Here is a 23142-nt window from a genome sequence, read left to right on the forward strand (position 1 = left end):
AGAAACTGAACCAGAGAGAAACAGAGACAGAGATACACAGAGAGAAGCAAAGAGGGAGGGAGACAGAGAGACACAGACAGACACAAACACACACAGACACACACTCTCACACACACATGCACACGCGCGCACACGCGCACACAGACTGGGTGGGTATGGATCCACTGGATGGCGGACAGCAAGCCTGTTTCTGTTTAACTTGTTCGGCCGATTTCACCAATTCCTGAACCAGTGCTGGTCAGTATCACCAAACTCAAACTCAAACTTGTAAGACAGTTTCTGTTTCTCAAACACACGTAGCCTGTTTCTCAGCCACCTACATCAGAAGCTCCCTCCCCAGATGCTACACGCGCATGGATGTAGGGACTGATACCCTGGGCTCCCTCTGCTGTCCACCTTGCTTTCCGAGACAGGGTCCCCTACTGGGTGCTCTGGCTAGGAAGAGGACCAGCAAACGCTGCCTCCCAAATGCTGGAATTACAAATCCTTCCTGGGCTCTGCCAAGATATTTTCAAATCAAAATACTTTGTCTTCATTTCCTTTGTACTTTGTAGCAACTTATGAAACAAAATATTGTAAGTATAGCTTTCATATTTATGTTGTAAATATGGCTATGCAGTACAGTCATACTTTGGTTGTATATCTTTACAGTAAATAACTCAGGGGCAAAATAAAGTAAAGTGCCTTAGAAATCTTTAAACTCTTGAGTGTTTATTTAGGTCCCTGCTGCAACTCATTTTATACCTGCTGCAAATTTGAGTACAAATGACAGTCACCTGACTATCACAGATAAGGGTATTTCTGAAGAAGGGCATTTATAGATCACAGAGCCATGGGCTGGCTGGGGAGGCAGGCTCAGTGGTTGAACACGCTGGCTCGTCATGCAGAGGATCCGTCCAGGTTCAGTTCCCAGCACCCACATCTGTACAAAACTCTTAGTTCCAAGGGATGTGATGCCTTTTCCTGGCCTTGAAGGTGTTGGGCCCATGTGCTGCAGGTGTTCATGCAACTGAAGCACTCGGATACTTTCAAATAAAACAATGATGTTGTAGATTAGGGAATTCAGCTGTCTTAACCAGGAGGTCTTATTTGCAAGGAAACTATGTAATCTACACAAAGATACCTGGCCAAAACTCGTTTTTGAGTTGGCCTGTGGTCTAAGATGCTTCCTCCTATCCGGTCCCCTAGTGGGCATGTGCTGTTTGGAAAATATTAAATTTCCATCAAAATGATCTCACCATGATGCTGAAAGAAATCGGACCATGCATGAGGAACTCGGTACAGAGAAACATTTGGAACTTTTCCTTTGAAAAGAATCAAATAAAGCCCCCAAAACACAAACAATTTAAGATTTTGATGCTAAGCATGGTTCTGTTTAAAAATAGAAGCACAATTTAACCTCACCGTTGGGGCCTGGCCATAAACTAAGTGCTTGAGCTCCTAAATTTGGATTCGTTTTATCAGAATAAGTTAGCCAAAGCAGTTACAATAACAAACCAGTCTTATGACATAAGTCCAAAGGAGATAAGTCCTAAAACTTATTTTGTAGGTTCAATGAGAAGTGGTTAAGAAAGGACCCAAGACCTGTTGGGAAGCGCAGAACACAGTAAACCTGAATCATGGTGGCTGTATTCACAAGACAGAGACAGGCTCTGGCACGGGGTGCATTCTACTCACATTTTACAATTTATTTTTATTTATATGTATGTAAGCATGTCCATTCATACATATGCATGCCCGTGCTCAGGTTCCCAAGGAAGCCAGAGAGTGGTGCAGATCCCCTAGAGTTGGATCATATACAGCCAACATGGCTCTGGGATCTGAACTCACGTCTTCTACAAAAGCAAATGCCCAGCCATTTATTTAACCCCTAAACTCACATTTTACCACTCTTCCCAAACCTCATCCTTTCAATGTAAACAAATACTCGGGATCAAAAAAAGCCATCTCTGGCAAGCTCTTTCCGCCAAATCTACCACCATCTACAAAGTGTCGGAACTCTTAAATATGGAGTCCAAACCACCCAGAGCAGAAGAATTCCTCACATAAAAGGAAGGGTCAGAGACATTTTAAGTTCTTGTTCCAGTAATACAGGCATCATCCCGTGTTCATCTTGAGGTGCTTGGATCAGCTAGTCTACATCATATTTAACACTAGCTTATATTTTCTCTCTCCGTATTCACTCTGTAGCTACAGGACTTTCAATATGTACCAGAGCAAGACTATATTTTAAAGCCCTACAAGGATTGCCATTTCATAATTCAGCCTTTTGATAATTCAGAGATGACTCTTTAGCAATTGAGTTAAAAAATCCATTTGAATTGACTCCTTACATCCTCCCTCCCTCTCTCCCTCTCTCTCTCTCTCTCTCTCCCCCCCCCTCTCTCTCTCTCTCTCTCTGTGTGTGTGTGTGTGTGTGTGTGCGTGCGCGCACGAACCCTCACATGTGTGGTGTTTGTGTATGTGTGTTGCCATTTGTGTGAACATATGTATGTTTATGGTGTGTGGATCTCTCTCATTCTCTCTCTCTCTCTCTCTCTCTCTCTGTGTGTGTGTGTGTGTGTGTGTGTGTGTGTGCGTGCGTCTGTGCGTCTGTGTGTCTGTGTGTCTGTGGAGGCTTGAGGTTGGCCTTAGAGCCTTCTGTCATTCTGCACCTTACTCACTGAGACATGGTGTCACAGTTGAATACGAAGCTCACTGGTTTGACTAGTCTATTTGTTTGGCTTGGTTCATCCCATGACAACCCTCCTAATGCTAGGATTACAAGTAAGCATTTCAACGTGGCATTTTTTGAGGTTCTGGGTATCTGAACTCTAATCTTCATTCTTATGTATCAAGTGTTTTATCTACAGAGCCATCTGTTCAGTCGAGCATCAAACCTAAAAGTCCTGGGAACTATGACTGACCAGGAAAGGAACTTACAGTGAACTGCTGACTAAAGCTAATGGTTAAGTATGGGAGGCATGTGATAGAACTATGTAGAGGCAAGGCATCATGAAACATCATGCTAATTTCAGTATTATGGTCATATATAGACCCTTCCCAGCCCAACACGAAATAGGAAGACTGAGTTTGTAGGTCTAGATATTTTTCACTTGGTTAACATCTGATTACTGGGTTGCTACAATTACAAGACTTCATGCATATATCAAAGGGGATAAGAAGTCACCAGCAGGCTCTATCCTGCCCATCTCCAGCTTTTCCATCTTGTCTATACCTTGTGAGATATTTCTTGTGCTCATTCTAACTAATGCTAGACACTGGTGTGGCCTTTGCAATCAGCCTGATGACAGAAATACATTGCAGACATCACCTTGCTTGATTGTTTTTTCAAACACTATTCAGAAGAGTCAGGAAAGGTATAAATATTCCTGTCTAAAAATCCAGAATGGAAGGCTTAAGGAGGCTGTGCTGTCTCTCAAGACTGTAGAAACAGGAATACAAGATGAACTTATATTCCTGTTTTGGCTAAGCCACCCATTACTCCTAGTCATATTACCCATAGTCAACCACAGGCAAGCCATTCTGTGCTGGACAGATGGCAGCAGGGGGAAGATTTGGGACATGAACTTCCACAGGAAGAAACCTTGTACAGAGCTCAAGGACACTAGGGACGAAAACAAAGCCAGCATCCAGATAAGCACAAGGAATACTCTCAAAAAGACAAAAGCAAGAGAAAAATTCTGCCTTCACAAAGTGACTTTTCCTCTCCTAATGCCATGTCAAGATCATCACCCATTTATCTGCTCTCCTAGGAATGCTATCAATTTGTGATGGCTTGACAACCCCATGTGATCAGTTTAGTTTATAATCTTGATAAGAGGCAAAGGTGTAAGAGGTGCTTTGGCAGGTAGAGAACGCAATAGTAACAGTGAAATAGATTAAGGGACCCTGCTCATTGGTTGACCCACACGGGTATCCAGGATTGGATGAATATGGTGGTTTGCTATGCTGTGTTCACCTGGACTGGGGATGGGTTGAACCATAGGCTTGGGTTGGAGGGAGGAACAGAGATTTGCTTTAATAGCCATTTGACATCAGCCTGGATGGACGTATCATCAATTCTCAGCTAGATCCTTAGGATCACTAAGGTTTAATCTGTGGAAGATGATGGAGTGGGCATTTCCAGTCTAAAAACCCAGACAAAGAGGTCCCAAGCCCACCCGAATCCTCAGTCACTCGTGGATCTGCTCTCTTCCACTCATTTCTGAGCACTTGGGATTTGATCTAGCTATTTCCCCCGGGCTTTCTTTACACATAATTTCTCTCCAAGTGTCTCATCTTCTTTCACTCCCTTTCTCTGTCAAATTCTTTGGAAACAACTTTCCTCCTTCCCAAGGTACTCAGACCATGTGAAATGCTGGCGATTTTCACTCCACAGGTTCTCGTAAGTTTGTTACAGTTCCCTGGCCACTAACTGGTTACTCAGTTGACAGTGCTAACTCAAGCAACAAAGGGAAAAAAATAAGTCATTGACTCTGTGCTGTCCCTTTAATGGTGTTTGAAAACGGAGTGAAAACGTTACATTTTCAACAAGGTCGTTCACAAGGCTAGAATTAGAATTCACTACTAATTCTCTGTCTGAGAGTAACTGGTATATAATTACTCTACCATGCTTTATGCATTTTGACATACCTGCTTGCTCAAATAAAGTATGGACGTCTTCATCCAGAGGCCAACTCTTCATTGGTTCATTGGTACAATCCCAGTGCCATTTTAGAGGTTGCAGAATATCATCCATATATTCAGGCAACTGTTTGATTTTTATTGTTGCTGCTAAATGATGAAGTATGGGGGGGCAGTTGGGACCAGTCATTCCCTCAGCAAAATGTTTGGGCTTGTGTTGTTTGTTACAACACAAACGAGCTGGCATTTGGCTTATGGAGTAAGTTGGAAATCTGTAATTGTAAATTTGTACCGATTTAAATGAAATCAAAACTCAAAGTGTGAAACTATCCAAATAAATATAATTTTCCCCAAACTGCTCTGATATGAAAAGAGACTCTTTGGCATAGCTCCAATTAACTATGTGAGTCACCCAGACAGAAGCGAGAAAACTCCATCCATCTGATTATAAGTCTCTGCAAATAGCAGAGTCACTCTGAGCGCTGTGGCTGCTTTGTCTGCAATGGGCATCTTCACAAGCCAAGCAAACAGAGTGAACTGATTCTGTCACTTGTAGAGCCACATCTGAATCTCAAGTCTCCAGGCTTTAAAGTCCCCCTGAATCCATCAATTTTTTTCTTAAACAAGAACTCTCATTGGGGCTCACCATTTATCAGTGAATCCCCAGGTTCTGATGGTCTCTGCCTTCCTGGTTCTGGGTTTACCATACTGGTCTGTGTACAAGGATGTGGGGGGGTCAAGCTTAAGTTCTCAGACATGTACTGCAAGCACTCGAGTGACTGACCCTAACTCTCCAGGCCTACTTAATATATTCAAACATGATTAATATTTACTTATGACACCACCGGTGGGTTCCAATCTGTAGTTGTTAAGAGCAGTACTGTTTTTCAAGTCTTTGTTTTATAAAATGTGAAGCTTCTGTTTCATATTTCTCCATCCTTGGCTGCCCCAAGGATTCCTGCTTCCATTCATAGTATCACATATCTGCTACAAGTTTAGCCCCGGAACAAACAGAAACTCCAAGGAACTTGACGGCAAAACAAACACACCAAGATCTAGGAGTTTTCTAGAACCTGCTCTTTTACTAACTATGCAAACCCTCAGACTGAGAAGTGAGATTTTGTGCAGTGTGTATCTTCTTACGAATGACAAATAGGTTATTCACTTAGGCCAATTGACAGAGGCAGTGGAGGTTGCTAAACACATCTGCCTACCCCAGACACGCAGCTAGCGCCACATGTTTGCAGAGACACAAGGCAGACCAATGGATTGGCTCATTTTCCATGAAGCAAAGGCTAGGAGATCCCCAACAGCAGCCAGAGCAAGATATTTGACAGTGAGTGTAATGTAAGAGTAAGTGATTTGAAGGTACCCGCCCCTCATTATCTGAATGAAGGAACTTTTTTGGCACAGGGCATATATCAAATGTCTCCCAGCAAGATTACAGCTTCACTTACAGGAAGAACATGGTCTTTTTGCCCATGAGGTGATAAATTGTCTGTACCAGCAACAGGGAAGACTTGGAGAGTGAATAAAGAAATGTCGCTAAGCATCTCTTAGGCATGTCATAAAAGGTCACATTCAATATAATTCATATGGGAAAGGGACGTCTGCAAGCTTTAGGGAAGAGGAGCAGATAACAGCCGTGCTTTTAGCACTAATTCAGGCAGGACTTCGAACTAGCTGTTCTCATCACGGAACTCAGGCAAGGAGATTAGTGATACTTACCACCCAGTGACATCCCGACGTGGCAATGGGACTGATCATTTGCAGTTGGGAGGGTCTGAAATCTTTTTTTTTAACCAAGAAACTGAAGTTTAAACACGAACTCAGCATTGAAGTCAAAGAACTGAAAGCTGGACAAGTCTTACTTAGCTGCAGTTTTATTTGGTAATTAAGGACGAGTCACACTGCTGGCCTCCTTTTCTCTTATCTATTTGTTTGCTGTTTTGTGGTTATAAAGTCAGAGTTGTAACAAATGCCTTTCTGTGAGTGTCACTCTGTTGGATAGAGAAGGAGGGACTAGAGAGAGACAGAGACAGAGAGGGAGGGGAGGAGGGAGGGAGGGAGGGAGAGAGAGAGAGAGAGAAAGGAAGGGAAAGAGAGACAGAGAGGGAGAGAAAGACAGAGAGAGGCAGACAGACTGAGAGAGACAGACAGACTGAGGGGGGGGGAAGAGAGAGAGAGAGAGAGAGAGAGAGAGAGAGAGAGAGAGAGAGAGAGAGAAAGAGAAAGAGAAAGAGGGGAGATAAAGTACAGTGTACGGGTGGAGAAACTGGCAAAATGGTGTCTCCGAAAGAGAACGTAAAGGAAATGTTAAGTGAGCCAAAAGAATTCCTTTAGTTTTTCGAGACTCGAATGTCCAGTGTGTCCTTGCAGTCGGGGAGCCGGGCTGGTAGAATGCGCAGAAGCCAAATGTGAGCTGGAAGCGTGCCAGCACAAATGCACAGAGGCGCTTCTCAGCGAAGAAGCATTGTTTCTGTGAGTAAATGCCAAGGCTGGCCCTGGGCTAATTGAAATGAGCAGCTGCGTGGGTCACGTAAGTATAAGAAGTGGGCATTAGCAGGTGCAAGGGCCACAGGCTCTCCTTCCATCAATGGCGAAGTAAACAAGGGAAGGCATTCGCTTATCGCGCGAGAATGTGAAACCCCAGGCCCCCACTGAAGCAGCCTATGGCATTTCCAGCTTCTATCAATGAGTGTGGGGAGCTTGCAGCTTCCCCAATTCAAACCCAGGTAGTTACTCAAGTCGAGAAGAAAATAGGCACTGCGGCTTCTGCAGCTGTCCTGCAGGACAGAAATGATGGGAGCTCTGGGTAGAGACAGAGTGGCTTTCCCAGTACACATTGTTTCCACTTTTACTTCAAGAGGCCTTCGGTGGGGGCAAGACTCCCATTCCTGATTCCCCGCAACGCCATTGTAACTTTGCTAGCTTGGGGCATGAGAGAGCACAGGGGCTATCTCTGAGAAGTTGTTTCATTTCCTCTGAATCTGGGCTAGTCTCTGTCAAAGAAACTAAAAGGGTTGTTGGGCATTAAAAATTAGCATGCTCCCGCAGCAGCTTCAGATCGGTCCAAAGGAAGAACCCATAAGTGTGGTGAAATGATTCATCAAAGCCACAGGGCTTAATTGTAGGCCAGAGATAGTTTTCACTTATGCTTACTAATGTGTGACTTTGTTTGTTTGTATTTATTTTCTGCAGAGGAAGAAATGAAGCTGGGACCTCTTGAACAGAATCTCAAACTTGATGCCATTATCGGGGAGAAGAGTGTTTGGGGTCTGCCAAGGGTTCCTCTCAGTCACGGGTAACTTGGAACTCGGCCATTTCTGGAGGCGAGGTCAGATAAAGGGGTCATTTCTCTTCTTGCCTGGCTACCACCTTAGCATATTGACACAGCTCCTGTTTTGCAAAACGTCTTATTCATTTTACCTTTTTCTCTGAGTACAAAAAAAATAAATACTGAAAGAATAAAAGGTATAGTTTTTATATCAATATTCAGATATTCTTAAAAACCCAGCTTAAAGACGCATAGCTCACCTCAGACCAGACTCAAATCCCATGAAAGGTTATTAATAGAGTGGCTAAGAAATGTGCCTTTCAGTTGGGTCTCAGGTGAAGCTCAAGAGGACACACTAGTTAGGTCTTTAGAAACGTCTTCCTCCACAGAGTCTCTCCCCTCCACCACACTTGAAACAAAGCCATGGCAGGGAACTGATGGGGCTCCAGGAACTCTACTTAAGCTAACAAGTCTAATTTTCCAGTTTTGCTTTGTTGGGCTTGGTTTTACTAAAGAAAAGTGTTGGCATATAAAGGGGACAGGACTTGTTCCTTTTGCCCAATTTGCCTGTAGTTTGAGACCCGTGGAGATGTACACAAGATGAAGGTGTCAGTGGTTTCCAGCAGCCTCCAACGTAGCCTTGGGGTAGGGAAAACCTGCTCGGCCTGTAGCATCCTTCACACCAAGTAGCAGGAGTGTTCAGATGCCCATTTGTCTCATCTTAGAATGGGGACTGCTAATCTTTCTCGGACCACTCTGCAAACGAAGGCTCACTTTATTTTACTCCGGGTACATTTTCTTTTTTGCTAATGTCCTTTCTCTAGTTCTTTAGCCTCTTCAATATCTCACCGAATAATCTAGGCACGAACTGCTTGCTGTTCTGAAGGTCCTAGGACAGCATCAACATTCCAGAATGGAAACTGGTTATTCAACTTACAGAGTTGTCCAATAAACTTTCACTCTGCACCTAGAGCGTGCCCGGCAGTGTTGTGGATCCTGGGAAATGCGTACAGAATGCTCAGCCCAGGAAAGAATGCAAAGGAAACAACCAGCCTCAGGAAAGGGAGTGAGAGCATGAAGGGCAGTGATAGCCAAGCATCTACCATAAGCAAAGGGAGCAGCATTGACAGAAACAGGGGCATCACAGAACATGCAGGATAGGAGGGAGAAGAGGAGTCTGGAGAGGCAGATGGGACCATGCCTGCTCTTCCTGGGACAGATGGCATCCCCAGCTTTTTACCTGAAAGGACTGAGGTATCAACTCAGTTAAGACCATCTTTAGCTTGCTATTTTCTGGACTGACGGAATGTAAAACAAAATAAGCCAAAAGAATAACCGTTAAGGATACACAATGCAAAGGACAATCTATGTATTACAGAGCAACTTAACCTGGAAGCTTGGGGGTTCCCAGAGACTGAACCACCAAGTGAAGTTCGTACATGGGCTGGACCTCCACTGCTCCCTCCCTTGCATATATGTAGCAGATACACAGGTCTGTGTTCATGCAGGTCCCCCAACACCTGGAGCAGGGGCTGTCTCTGACTCTGTTGCTGGCCTGTGGGCCCTGTTGTTCTAACTGGGCTGCCTTGTCTGGCCTCAGTGGGAGAGGACTTGCCTAGTCCTACAGAGACTCGATGTGGCAGGATGTGTTGGTCCCCAGAAGGGGCCTCCCCCATTCCTTAGGGAATAAGGGGAATGGAGATGGGGGAGGGTCTGTATGAGGGAAGGACTGGAAGGAGGGACCTGTTATCAGGATATAAAGTGAAAGAATTAATGAATGAATGGGGAAAAGGTTGAATAAAAGAAGATGATGGGACCTGAGAGGAGTGTTTGAGATAACGATGCTGCTGTTTATTCCTCCAGGTTCTTTCCTCCTGGGATTCTCTGGCATTGTGCTCGTTCATAAAACTGGACATCGCTCCTCTTCACGAGGCCACAGACTCAAAACAATCCTCTGGAGGCAGTGCTGGCTGGGTCCCCCTGAGGGAGGTACATTTCTGGTGTCTCTTTTTTTCCTTACCTGTTTCTAGGTGTGGAGGGTGAGAAGAATGACGTAAGATGTAGAGGCTGAGTGAGCTCTTGGTGTAGGCAAGGGATGAGTCTTTAAATGATAGGTGCCAACCTCCCTGTATCAGATAGTGTAGAGCTGTGAGTTTTCTTCCCATATGTACATATCGAGGCTCATTTTTAAGAGGGTTTGCTTTTTAATTTTTTTCCCCTGATGGTTAGGACACATTAGTAGTGTGAATTTCTTTCTGAGTTATCATGCGTATGCGCCCCCCTACTCTAGTGCCTTCCTGTGTTCTTACTTCCTGTGTTCATACTTCCTGTGTTCTTACTTCCTGTGTTCTTACTTCCTGTGTTCATACTTTCTGTGTTCTTACTTCCTGTGTTCATACTCCCTGTGTTCTTACTTCCTGTATTCTTACTTCCTGTGTTCTTACTTCCTGTGTTCATACTTTGAGAACTTTGACCTTTAATTCAAGTTTTGGTCTCTGTTGTCCTTTCCGTAAGCTCTCTTTCTGGGTCTTTTGTTTTTCAGTGGTTCAATAACTCTACATTGACCTGTTCTTTTGGTTTCCTCATTGCTTTAAATATCCCTTCTTATTAGCCTCTACCTAGTAGCCTATTCTCAGGTATTTTGCATTTGTATGTGCTGCGCACATGTATGTATTCGGTATGCATGCACTACTGTGACAGATGCCAAAGGTTGACAGTGTTTTCCTGCACCATTATGTATTGAGGCCGGCCCTCTCACTTGAACCCAGAACTTGCTGGTTTGGATGGCTCAACTAGTCAGCTTGCTCCAGGGTGGCCCTAGGGCTGGAATTGTAAGTGGGCAGGCATACTCACCAAGCATTCTGAGGTTTTGCAGTCCGGTACTCATGATTGCATACCAACGCTTTACCCTGTGAGCGATCTCTTCAGTTCCTAGTCTTCAGTTTTTACCACACACCCAGTGGAAAACTGACATTCACATTCCTCCAAGTGGACCTGCAATGAAAAAGATACATCTACTATGGCCATCAATTAATAACTAGCTCCCAAATCCATTAGCTATGGACTTGGTGTTTAATATGTCCAACTACTGACTGAATACAACATGAAAAAGATATCTGGGGCTATATTGATGCTTAGCCATCTGGGGAGGATTTTCTGAGAATTCTAAAGGGTACTGCATGTATAGATGATTGGGTCGGTTGTACAGTATCTTTTTAACATAAGAGATGTGGACACTCACATTCATCTGTGAGACAATCAAGACGCACTAACATCATTTGAATTCCTTAGTAATTAGGAATTCCTTAGTAATTAGGCCAGAAAATGGAACAGGTACACAGTGCAACCATATGGGTTGCCAATAGATTAGCGAACTTCATGAATCAGAGTGCATTTTTTTTTACCAGAAAAAATTGGCTCTTGATGTATCATCTACAGAACACCAACAATATGTGGTCTGGTATTCATTAACGGCAGATTCATATACTCCACACCAGGCCGTGGTGACTCCCGAGCCCCACAACTGAGAAAAGAAATAAGCGTGAGAAGCATAAGAAATGTTTTGAGAAAAGCCACCAAGATTATCTAAGTTTTAGAAAAGTAAGGCCTTTGAGGAAAGGTCAGAGGCTGGGGATTATTCTGGATAAAGAATGATTTTGAGATGATCTGTGAGTATTTTGAGTTTTCTCATTCAGAGAACAGTTTGTTAAGCACCTCTTTTCTCTGTCACCACTAAAGGCTAAAAGTGGAGCAGAGAGGATTTGCAGGGGGAGGGGCCATGAGGAAGACCATCCAGCTGTGCCCTTCTGCTGCCCCACCTAGCACCTCAGGGCCTTGGTGTGTGCTGCAGTTCTCCTGGGAGCCAGGGAGACCGTAGCTTTCCCTCTTGCTGGCATGGAGTCCATAGAATAATCTAGTTTCTCGTCAGAGATTTTAAACTCAAACTGTTAAAGAAAAGTGATTTGATCCACTTAGGTTTTTGGGTTCTTTCCCCCCTGCAGTACAGAGGAACAAATCTAGAGTTTTTTACAGTCTAGGAGAAGCTCTACACAAGCAAGCTACACTTCCTTTTTTCTTTTCTTTTTGCTTATTTTTCTTGGATATTTTATGTATTTACATTTCGAATGTTATCCCCTTTCCTTCCTCCCATCCCCCCTCCCTGTCTCCCCCTGCTTCTGTGAAGATGCTCCCACTCCCACCTCAACACCTTGGCACTCCCTACACTGGGGCATTGAGTCTTCACAGGAACAAGAGCCTCTCCTCCCATTGATTCCAGACAACGCCATCCTCTGCTGCATATGCAGCTGGAGCTATGGGTCCCTCCATGTGTACTCTTTGGATGGTGGTTTAGTTCCTGGCCTGCCTTGAACTTTGTACTCAGAAGCAAAATGGTAGTCATCAATAACCCTGATGTTATGGTCTGTTGTTGCATTTCATGTTGTGAAAAGAAAAACAGGACGGATACAAGAAATAAAACGTCTAGGATTGTCAATTTCATTAGTTGTAGTTCCATAGTCTTTTCATTTTTTGAATTATTATTATTTTTTAAATGCCATTCACTTTACATTCAGACCTCTGCCCCCTCCAGGTCCCTCTCATAAAGGCCCTCCCCCATCTCCCTCTCTCCTCTAAGAGAGTGGAAGTCCTCTGATTATCCCCCTACCCTGGGACATCAAGTCTCTGTAGGGCTAGGCACATCCTCTCCCACTGAGGTCAGATAAGACATCCCAGTTGGGGGAACATATTCCACAGACAGGCATCAGCTTTAGGGACAGCCCCTGCTCCAGTTGCTGGGGGACACACATGAAGGCAGAGCTTCATATCTGCTTCACACACACGCGAAGGCTCTGGGAACAGCCTGTGTGTGCTCTTTGGTTGGTGGTATAGGCTCTGAAAGCCCTCAAGGTTGGTTGACTCTATTTGTCTTTCTTTGGAGGTCCTATCCCCTTGGGGGCCCTTAGTCCTTCTTCCAACTCTCCCATAAGAATCCCCAAGCTCCGTCCAATGCTTGGATGTGGGTCTCTGCATCTGTTTCAGTCAGCAGCTGGGTGGGGCCTCTCAGTGGAGGGATAAGGACACCAACCCATCCACCAAACTTCTCACCCAAATTTGTCCTGTCTTAAAGAAATGCAGGGACAAGATGGAGCAGGGAGAGTGAAGGAATAACCAACCAATAACTGACCCGACTTGAAACCCATCCCAATCAAACACCAGTCCCTGACACCATTAATGGCACCCTGTGATGCTTGCAGATAACTGTCCTCTGAGTGGCTCTACCCAGCAGATGACTGAGACAGAAGCAGACAACCACAGCCAAACACTGAACTGAGGTCAAAGACTCTTATAGAAGAGTTGGGTGGAAGGAGGACTGAAGACCCTGAAGGGGATGATAATCCACAAGACGACCAACAGAGCCAACCAAGCTGGACCTCTGAGAGGTCTCAGAGACTGAACCACCAACCAAAGATCATCCATGGGCTGGAATCAGGCCCCTGACACCTATTTAGCTGATATGCAATTCAGTTTCCATGAGGGCCCCCAACAACTGGAGAGGAGACTCTCCCTAAGACTAGCCTGACTGTGTTATCCATTTCCCCATTTGGGCCTGCTTTGTCTAACCTTAGTGGAAGAGGATGTGCTTAATCCTGCAGAGACTTGATGTCCCATGGTAGAGGGATAACCAGGGAGGGGGGAGCACTCTCAGAGAGAAGGGGAAGAGGTGGGGGAGGGTCTCTATGAGGGGGGAATCTGGAGGGGGCATCATTTGTGATATAAATAACTAAATATATAAAAATAAAAATCAGTCATAGGAGGCAGATGGAGGGAAGGACAAGGATGTGAGAGGGGATATGTGGAAAATGGGGGTGGGGGTGGGATCAGGTCACAGGAGAGAGGACAGGAGAGAGGGTCAGAGGGCCAGGAGAATGAATGGAAATCTGCAGCTGGCCAGGGTGGGGAAGATGAGACCTGAATGGGGGAGGCTTCCAGGAATCACTGTGGGTGACCTCAGTTGAGACTCACAGCGATGGGGATATAGAACCCAAAGAGGACACTTCCTGTAGCCAAGCAGGAACTCCAGTGGAGCGATAGGCACACCAACTGACCAACAGAACCTTCAATCCAAAATTTACCCTGAGTACAAGAAATGCAGGGAAGGGGATGAAGCAGAGACTGGGGAATGGCCAACCAGTAACCAGCCCATCTTGAGACCCGTCGGTGCTAGGAATCAAACTCAGGTTCTCGACAGAAACGCATGCTCTGCAGATCACTTCATATGAAAGGAATGGTTTGAGAAAAAAAAAAGCAAAAGAAAAGTACTTGATTATCATCGAGTTCTGATAGAAACATTGATAATTCTGACTAGAATTCTGTCTATATGTTAAACACAAAAGCGATCTTGAAATGATGCCACAGGTAAAATTAGTAAGGTGAGGTAAGGTAATCTTTTAAAAAAATATTTTAACTTTATTGATTCTCATCCATTTCAGATTCAACAGCTTAAATAAGACATTTTTTTCACTTATGAAAGTAAGATCTTTTCTGAGATTTCAATTATTTGTTCAAGAAATAAAGGTTGAAGACTGGGAGGGATTGCCTTTACCACCCAATTGCACAAATATCTAATTTCCTTAGGTTCCTGAGTATGAGTTTTCTGTTAAAGTATAAATAGTTTTGTTTCCAACTTCTATCTCAAGGCAATTTAAAAGCAATGAGTCTAAAAATTCCTTTAAAAAAAAAAACTGCCATCTTCTCCTGAATTGACTTCTTGCCCAGTGTCTCTGAAATTTCTCATCTCCATGGGTATCCCATATAAGAGAATTTCACATATTCCAGCTCTTCTGATGCATCAGCTGCTCTCCCAACCTCCACCCCAGCCTTCAGAGAGCACCTGAACAGCAACCTGACCCAGCCTCAGGCCTTCCCTGCTTTGCAGTCTCTAGAGGTGCCCCTCTTTTGTGTAAATGGTTCCAAGTCTGCTGAGTCAGGATCTCTCTCTCTCTCTCTCTCTCTCTCTCTCTCTCTCTCTCTCTCTCTCTCTCTCTCTCTCACACACACACACACACACACACACACACACACACACAGATACACAGAGAAATACATAGACACACACACACATACAGACACACAGACACAGACACAGACACACAGACACACAGACACACACACACACACGCACGCACACACACAGACACACACACACAGACACACAGAGATGTACTGAGTCAGGATATCTGAGACACAGACATACACACATGCAGACACATTTAGACACACACACACAGATACACAGAGAGATACATAGAGACACACACAGACACATACACACAGAGATATACACACAGACACACACACATACAGACACACAGACACACACACAGACACACAAACACAGACACAGACAGACAGACAGACAGACACACACACACACACACACACACACACACACACACACTCTCACACTCATTTCTGTAGTTGGACATGTTTTGTCCCCCAGTGACTGCTGAAGAGTTTGTCTGTAGGACAACGATAGTAAGGAAATAGACTTTTAAGACAATTTAGAGAAAGATCACAGGATCCCCACATCATATCTCCTCTCTCTTCCTATCCCTCCCTCTCTTACTTTCTCTGGTTTTCTGTCTCTTGTGATGTGGTCTGAATGCCATTTAGGTTACATAGTGCCATCTACCATGTGATGCTCCCAAGAGCCTGTGGTATGAGATTCATAAACCTCTCTGTCCTTTAAAAATAATGATTTATTTTTAGTTTATGTGTGAGGGTGGTTTGCTTGTATGTATGTGCGTGCAGCACATTCATCCCTGGTGTCTAGGGTGGTCAAAGGAGGGTATTGGATCCCATAGAATGGAGGTCCTGGTAGTGTGTTAGACTTCCATATGTGTTCTGGGTGCTGAACCTAGATTCTCTCTGCAAGATCACTGAGTGCTCTTAACTGCTAAGCAATTATTCTCTCTCTCTCTCTCTCTCTCTCTCTCTCTCTCTCTCTCTCTCTCACACACACACACACACACATTCACACACACATGCACACGCACATGCATGTACACACGTTTAAAGTGCTATATAGAGATTCTTATACTATACAATAAGGAAGACCCTTTACATGTATGGGTGTTTTGCCCACATGCATGTATATCTGTGCAATACACGTGTGTCTGGTGCTTGCAGAGGCGAGAAGAGTGTGTCAGTTCCTCTGGAACTAGAGTTATAGGTTGTCAACTGTCATGTGGGTGTTGGGACCTAAGTTGGGTCCTCTGGAAGAAAAGCCAATGCTCTTAACCTCTGAGCTGCACTCCAACCTTCAGCATTGTAGTGTAATGCACGACTCCATTACTTTCATTTTAACCTACTGTAGCAACTCTCTCTCTACTCCAGAATACCTGTTCACATCTGTCATGCCATGGAGATGTATTCCCCTCATTTTCCTGAATCCTGGGAGTTACTTAAAGGTTAAGAGAATGTTCTATGTGTCTTGGCGGTTTTCTGTCTTTTCTTTCTGCAACACACTCTTCTCTGCATATCCCTGGATTTCCACAGCGATTAGTGCATACAGAGTACTGAATACGTATTCCCAGGAGCATGGGAGAGAATGCTCTTGAGATAATGCCTTGGGAGTTAGTTAATTATTAAAGTATCTTTTGTACAGTCAGAAGAACCTATAGCACTTTGAACATGGACAGATTGAAGTAGAAGGCTGGCCTGAAAGTTAGTGAAGAAATGGAATTTTCTTAAGCAGCCTCTGACTGAAACCAGAATTTGGATCCATGAGAAATAAAAACAAGTTAATGCATTTCGCAAAGTCGTTATATGATTTAACTATACATCTGTGTACTGTAGAGGGAAAACAAAGGGAGCTTTTACTTTTCTAGGCAACATAATTATTTTAAAATTCAATTTTGTGTCGAGCCCCGCCACTACGTTTTTATTTAAGAAGCAGAAAGGTTGAGTTCCAACTAAACAGCTTGCTTTTGATAACATATTTACATCAATACGATAAATATTTCATTTGATCAGTTTCTCCCAAAGGACCAGAGGAAACCTTACAGAGGAAGGGTGATCTTCAGGGGGATGTTCAGAGAGGACTTGGGGAGGGCCTGGAGAGGCTCCCTCCATCCACGGCACGTCTGACATTATCTCCTCAAGGTGAAATAACCTTGAGGGCCTGACATTTGCACAATGGCTTTCTCTCTGATCTGTCTGTAGTTCCAACTAATGACTTGAAAATACCTTGGCTGTTTCTTGAATCCCTCTTTCTACGCTGTTTTATGACAGTCTAATAAAACCTCAGCCTCCTCCAATGGCCATATGTAAAATTAGATAAATTATAATATTCTAATCTTCAGTGCTTAATTGATGTTGAGTCAGGGCAGGGTTTCAGGGCTAGGTAAGAGGAGAGTTAAGATGCAGACACTGGAAATTTCACCTTCATGCTGTCTTGCTAGAAGATTAGGGTTCCCCTGTGATACCAGGGAAGCAATTAGGAGAGGTGTAGCTATAATACAGTTGTGGGAACAACAGCTCTCCTCCAAACGTCCTTCTTCGAATCAGCCATGGGTACACATCCGAAATGTATCCATAAGTTTTCCCAGGTTTCTGAAAGCCGCCTGTACCACTCAGGGGGGTTCTGGCTAGATATAACAGAAACTCAGTCAAAGGGGCAAGAGGTCGGCCTGACAAGGGGCAGGATTCCAGAGGTGAGCCCACACCTCTGAGAGAGGAGAGTGCACAGCGCTGTCCGAGGCTTGCCTGGTCCTGGTGCTCTCACTATTTCAGCACTGTTCCAGGCTCTCTCGGTTCACGGTTTTATTTCCTTGCTCTTCCGGGCAGTAGATGGTGTGTGTACCTAACTTCCATGTGCACTCCAGTCTAGAAGAAAGAATGGAAAAGAATAAGGAGGCAGGGAAGAGAAGAGTTATGACGCCCATGGTAACTGTGCAGAGCGTCTCCGAGGATGGCTGTGGATTCCCATCTACTACAGGGGCATCACGTGTCCACGTCAAGACGCAGCACAGTCCTATGACGTGATTTTTTTCCTTGGGCATGCTCCATGGGCTGTTAGTAAGAATGGCGGGTGAAGAGGCATCGAATGAAATAGAAAAGCATACTATTCTGCTTATTGGCATTTAGTTCTGTGCTCTTTTCCTCGGACGCTCGATCCTTTAAATGCAGATGTATTTGTTTATTTGGGGTCCCCCCGTGTAGAGGTCAGAGAACAACTCCTTATCAGTCAGTTGTTCTCTCTGCCCTCCTTGTTTTGAGGCATGGTTTCTTTTTCTTTGCTGTGAGTTTCAAGCTCTGGCTGAGCCTCCTGTCTCCTTCGATATCGCCACAGGAGTTCTGGCATTACAGAATCCAACATCACATCCTTCTGTATGGTTTATAAATTCAGGCTGTCCAGCTTGAGTGGCGAATGTTTGGAGCTGTTGAGCCATCTCCACAACCCAGCTCAGAGAGTTTCGGATACGGAAATGCATCTTTGCACCTTCACGTGAACTCTAGTGCTTCCTCTCCCCAAGGAGTGACGGAAAGCATGTGTTCCTTAACATTTCTTCCTCACGTCTGCTGCATTAACCAAATGGGCTGCATTTGACCTATCTATGGTTTCCCTGCTATATTCAGGAAACTATCGTGTTGGATAAAAATGTGCTACTTGGGTGCTCCCCTACACATGTGATTGAGATGGAGTCTCATGTAGCCCAGGCTAGCCTTTATCCTTATATAGCTAACGATGCACTTGGTCTTCCAATCGGTGGGCCTTTACCTCCTGAGAGCTGATATCACAAGCAGGAACCACCATGCCTGGTGTCTTGTAATTCTAGATCTTGCATGTTAGACAAGCACTCTACCAGCCAACTAGCATCCAGGTCCTGCTTCATCTTTTTTTTTTTATCCTTCAACGGCTGTTGTGCTGAAAGGGTCCTCATGTTTTCATTGGTTTTTATGAAGTGCCCTTGAAAAGACCACAAGCACCCCATAGTCTGCATGCACATTTTAGTTGGAGTAAATTTTCCTGAAATTGGACATTGGTTATGCTGTATTACTTCTGAAAAAATTTTTAAAGTTTTGTTTTATGTATGTTCAGGGCCCTGTGTGTGAAGAAAAGCATCTACAGAGGCCAGGTGTATGTCTATGATCCTGGAAGCTGGAGTTATAAGCAGTTGTGAGAATCCAGATTTGGGTGTTGGGAACTGAACTTGGGTCTTCTATAAACACAACAGAAGCTCTTAGCAGCAGATTCATTGTTTCAGCCTCAGTTACAAAACCTTCTATGACTTTCTATCCAGCAGATTAATAAACCATTAGAAAACCAATTCTTTTGTAGCAATAATTTAGGGGTAGTCTCAGTATAATCACTCATATATCGTCATCTCCAGAGAACTCTTCAAGACTGACTACAAGTATATCTACCTTGTAGCCTTTTTACATAGTAGGAATCTGTGTTGTTTGCCTTTCTTGCAGTTCTGACAAAATTCCTGACCAAAGCCAGTTAAGGAAGAGTGAGTTTGTTTGGGCTCACAGTTTAAGGGGAAGCCAGTCTGTCAAGGCTTGCAGTTAAAGGGGAAGCCAGTCCTTCATGGCTTGCAGTTTACGGGGAGGCCAGTCCAACATAGCAGGGAAGGCATGGCAGTGTCCATTGTCAGGTAGTAGAGAGTGGTCTATCTTTGTGCTCAGTTCTTTTTCTCATTTTTACTCAGTCTGGAATTCCAGCACATAAAATGGTGAGGTCTACATTAGGTAGGTCTTCCGATCTCAGCTTGTCTCCTAGGTGATTCAAGGTCCTGTTCAGTTGACATTCAACCTTAATTATCACAATACAGAACTAGCACCTATATGACTGATCCTATGGACCCAGTGATCATTTTATTCCTTTGGTTAAATATCAGAAATAGCAATTTGCACCTATATAAATCCTAGACTCAAGTATGAAAACCCTAAAACAACCAAGAACAAAGTAAAACCAAAAACAAGCCATGTGTTTGAGACCCGAAGAAGGTAATTTAAAAAGAGAGAAGTCTTACATCTCATAACTAAGACTGTTATCAAAGTCTCCAAATTTAATTTCCAGTTTTGGGTTTTAGTATTTCTCTTAGAAGGAATCCTCCAGCATTCTGCTTGAGTGGTCTTGTTATTTCTAACCCCACATTTCTCTTGTGAAGACAAACTACAGTGTTCAGTGGTTAGCACTTAAGTGACATTGTAAATGAAAGGAGGCCTGGCAGCGACTTCTTCACAAGGATTTATGCATTCAAGCATCGGGGAGGCATTGCGACTTGGACACTGCTAAGTTCATTCTACAGATGACAAAACTTAGTGCAATTATGTACATTTTGTTTGCAATATTCTTATGAATCTGCTGTTTTAGCTGAGGTTTTGAGTAAAAATGCATCCTTGTTTGTTTTTAAAAGTGGACTTGGGGGATTAAAATGGAAGTCCTCATTGGAATGAATAAATCTGTGTTTGAGGACTGACAAAGATGGTTCAGTCAGTAAGGTGCTTGTGGCCAAACCTGACTGGTGACCTTAGTGTGATCCCTGGAATCCACAGTTTGAAAGGAAAGAGGAAAGAGTTGCTCACAGGTTGTCTATCATAATTCAAAAATTGACCTCCAGAATACTCTATGGCATGTAAGTAAATACATGTGCACATGCATGTGGACACACACGCACACACACACACACACACACGCACACACACAAAATGTAATTCTCAAATTTAAATGTATTTTGAGTTAAGCAGTAATCTGTTTTACTTTAAAATGACAAAGGTTCTCATAAACTGGTAAAAATATAGCACATGTATGTTCTTGTCAAGCACCCTTGAGAGAGAATGAAATTCATCCTGTGGAGGGAGGGTCTTGTTTTCCGTTCTTGTTTTCTTCCTCTTTCTCTGTGTTTATCTTTGCAGTGTCCAGCTAACATTCCTCAGCACCAATGTAGCCCCCACTACAAGTGCTCTTGCTATTTTACAACCTGTGCGTTTGTCTTCTGAAACTTTCAGATGGATCTTCCTTTTCTCCAAGTGCTCACCCTTTCTGCCTTACTCTCCTCTACTCTACAGCCCTTGCAAAGACATCTTGTGTCTTTGACTCCCTGGTTTTCTAAAGGCATTGTCTTTTAAAAGAAACATTTTGACTGAGATCTAAATAAGAATTGTGTGTGGGACCCCACCTCCATCACCACCACACAAATAGTTGAACATAACTGTTACTGAATACACCTACATTGTATCTAGGGCTACAAAATTGTAGAATCTGTGTTTGTAAAACAATGACTATAAAAGTTGTTACACGGAATCAGATATGTGTCCTGTTTCTTCTACCGAGTAAATATTTATCTACACATTTTGCCTCCTTTTTAAAAGAAGTGTGTGTTTTTTCTTTTTCTTCTTTTTCTTTCCTTTCTTTTTCCTTCTTTTTGACATTGTCTCCTGAGTACTGTGATAAAAGGCAAGTGGCACAATTCCTAGCCCTTTTCTCCATCTTTAAGTAGAAAAGATTGCATGTAGAGAATTGTTAAATCGTTAGGGTACTAAGAACATGCCTGGTAATGCATGATAATCAATCCAATGATCCAATAATTTGTGGGAGAAGAGGGATTCACAAAATGTCCTAACAGGAAATTTGACCGCATAGATTCTAGTCTTTATTTCTTAGGGGATAAAAATCTGTAAATGGTCTCATACCTTCTAATGAGATACTAAAATGGCGTCATAAGACTCCAATGATGTGAACCCGCACAGGAAATTATAACCCACGGAAAAGATTTGAACTTTAAAATATTCTAGGGATGTAACAGGAAAAATTTGACCATTGTATTATTTTCCAATTTAATGTTTGAATTTGAATCATTTAGGGCCCAGCATTTCCGGCGACTCAGATGGCATCTGTGCAGTCAACACAGGTTCTGGAGATCTCTCCTTGGAACGGAACTCTTTAACACTTTAAAAGTCTTTCAGTTAATAAGGCCTCTGCAAGATCAGAAGAAAAGTATAGAGATACTCATTTACATCGCTGATGTTTGCTATGACTTTAAATGCATAGAAACATCATTGACTCATCGTGAGATATTTTTGTCTAATTTTAACTGACAGGAAGCTTGAAATATTTAGAGGAACTGGACTAAGATTCTGATCAAAGTTTACATGGCCAAGGTTGACTTACTATATTTACAGGGTTTATTCTGTTGACTGTATAACTGGGCCACAAAAGTATTGAAAAATTGTATTTCATAAATTTCTATTTTTAATAAATTGAACATTAAAAATAGTACCAAGCATACTCAATGCATCAAATGCTCTCAAACAGAATATAAAAAATTGGGAGAGATGTTTGGTATAGAACTAATTGTGGCAGTGCGTGCCCCTGTGTGTATTTGCTTGTGCGTATGAGTACATGTATGTGTGTAAATATGTGCATGTGTAGTGTGTGCATGAGTACATTATAGTTGAGTAAGCACGTGTGCACATGCACGTGCATGTGTCTCTCTGTGTGTGTTTTAATAAAGTTATCTGGTTCTTTCCAACAGAACTCTGAATTTTGCACACACATTTTCTCACCAAGGGTCACTAGCTGCTTCAGATTTAATTCTATGGCTTCTCGTGTCTGCTATTCTCCACACTAAACTGCAGGTCCCTTAAGAAGAGCATGGAATTGTCACTTGAGGGAAGATTGAGACAGTCTGCCAAACCCTGCTTGTGAAAGCTATATGTCTGTCTATCTGTCTGTTTATCTGTCTTCTTTCCTTCATTCATTCCTTCCAAGTTTTATTTACCTCCTTTCTTTATATGTGTGTTTGTCTTCATGAGTTTATGTCTACCGCTTTCCTTCAAGAGCCCATGAAGGCTAGAAGAGTATCAGATTCTCTGGAACTGGTGCTGTTGGTGTTTCTCAGCTACTCTCTGAGTCATCTACAAGAGAAGTAAGTGATATGAACCATGGAGCCATCTCTCTCTAGTTTTGTAAACTATGCAAACCCATTTAATCATGTTTCTCCATGACTATCAAAGCTCTAATCTCTTCAGTTTAAAGTCTTATGCCACAACCATGGAATACTCATGAAGCTCAAGCTCCTAATAGGACCAGTAAATCTACCACATGACTGACAGGTTCAAAGTGACTCCACTGTGTGGGCATGAGTGTAGGGGTGGCAGGCAGCAAGCGCTTGGTATGGTGGAAAGGAGTTCCTCATCAGGGTTTTCTCTGTAGTAATATGGATATTTGA

At 43.3% G+C, this 23142-nt stretch overlaps 1 long non-coding RNA gene across 3 annotated transcripts; it reads left to right on the forward strand.

Moving 5' to 3' along the window:
* The first annotated feature begins 6651 nt into the window (after nucleotides 1-6651).
* Nucleotides 6652-22190, forward strand: LOC102547371 (uncharacterized). 3 transcript variants are annotated; one of them, XR_015686239.1, is made up of 4 exons: nucleotides 6652-7165; nucleotides 7828-7963; nucleotides 9767-9892; nucleotides 21775-22190. It is a non-coding gene; the product is annotated as an uncharacterized LOC102547371 (long non-coding RNA). The 3 variants fall into 3 exon arrangements; XR_015686238.1 differs by lacking the exon at nucleotides 21775-22190 and adding an exon at nucleotides 12087-12400; XR_015686240.1 differs by lacking the exon at nucleotides 21775-22190 and adding an exon at nucleotides 12087-12400 and having other exon boundaries at nucleotides 6686-7107.
* Nucleotides 22191-23142: the final 952 nt, after the last annotated feature.

This window comes from Rattus norvegicus, chromosome 4 (genome assembly GCF_021556685.1).
Source record: "Rattus norvegicus strain SHRSP/BbbUtx chromosome 4, alternate assembly SHRSP_T2T, whole genome shotgun sequence".
Lineage (NCBI taxonomy): Eukaryota > Metazoa > Chordata > Mammalia > Rodentia > Muridae > Rattus > Rattus norvegicus.